This window comes from Megascapheus bottae, chromosome 1, assembly GCF_031878675.1.
Source record: "Megascapheus bottae isolate mThoBot1 chromosome 1, mThoBot2.hap1, whole genome shotgun sequence".
NCBI classification, from domain to species: domain Eukaryota; kingdom Metazoa; phylum Chordata; class Mammalia; order Rodentia; family Geomyidae; genus Megascapheus; species Megascapheus bottae.
In genome coordinates this window covers 32,399,773-32,401,207 of record NC_143509.1, presented here as the reverse complement: position 1 = coordinate 32,401,207, position 1,435 = coordinate 32,399,773, and positions in this window count along the sequence as shown.

Sequence of the window (1,435 nt, the reverse complement as noted above, 5' to 3'; positions counted from 1 at the left end):
AAGTTGCCACATGATTTATTAATTCTCTGTAGTTTATTTAAAGATTGCTTTCACCAGAATATTTTCCAGTTTACTCTTTTCTTTTCTTTTTGCCAGTCCTAGGGCTTGAACTCAGGGCCTGAGCACTGACCTTGGGCTTTCTCAAGGCTAGAGCTCTACCACGTGAGCCACAGCACGACTTTTGGCTTTTTCTATGTATGTAGTACCAACGAATCCAACCCAGGTCTTTGTGCATGCTAGGCAAGCACTCCACCACTAGTTCAAACTCCCAGCCCTACTCATATTTTGTTTTTTGTTTTTCTACGTATTCCATTATACTTTTATTTCAGAGTTGTTTAACTCCATTGAAGTTAACATTTCACTATTTTAAATATCATTGTGTCCAACATTTTGAACATGGTAGGATGCAGTTCAGTGTACTTCTCTGTTAAATTTTTAATCCTAAGCAGTTTCCAGATTGGACATTTTCCAATTTCCAATGGAAATTGGCTAAGTTTTCTCCATGCTACGAAACATATTTTTCTTCTTTTTCAGGTGCTGGAAGTTCTTGATTAGAAGCCAGGCATCATGTTTACTACCTGGGATCTTGGGTAGGTTTAAATTCCTATTAATAGTACAGGTTTATTCTGGCTGTGATAGGAGCATTTCTATTTCAGATCTTTCTGAAAGATTCTTTAGTCATATACAGAGTAGCATTCTGTGTCAAGATAACTGTTCTCTCTGATGGAAGCAGACTCCTTTAAGTTCACTTTGAAGAATGTCTGAATCAGGATGTTTTGCTGCTTGGCTTGTAGGAACACTCACTATTGTTCACTCTGTAAGGGATGCACGGATGCTGTGCATTCACTTGTTGAGCAAGAACACACTCATGCACACACTGCAGGAAACTGTCACACATGTATCATAAAGAACAACATAAGTTCAGAATTCATTCTCGTCCTTCCCCTCTCTCCCCCTCAAGGCTAAGTAAAGCAGCTCAGGACAATGTCATCTCCACTGTGGGTGTCTCTCTTGTTCTGCAGCTGAGGGACAGTTTTCCTTGAACTCCACGGCTCAGGAGCAATGTAACTCTGGGCAGGTGCACTGAGAGTCACACATTCTTTTCCTAGCAGAAGATTTTCTAGTGATGATAATTTGCATGGATCTTTTTTGTTGGTGTTGGTGTTGTTACCTGGCTCAGGTACTTTCTTCAGCACCACTGAGTATTCACGAGGTCTGGGTATAAGTTTGTCCTCTCTGTCCGTGTCCAGTGACACCCAGGGCAGTGACTTACCTGGCTTTGATGGGATTCTCCGTTCTCTGTGCCTCACCTGTGATCTGCCTCTCTGAAGCGAGCTAGAGCAGCCCCCGGGCTCCACTGGATTATTTCCTGAGCTTGCAACATTTGCATGAATTTTTAAAAATATATCCAATGTCTTGAAAGTTGTTTTGTATA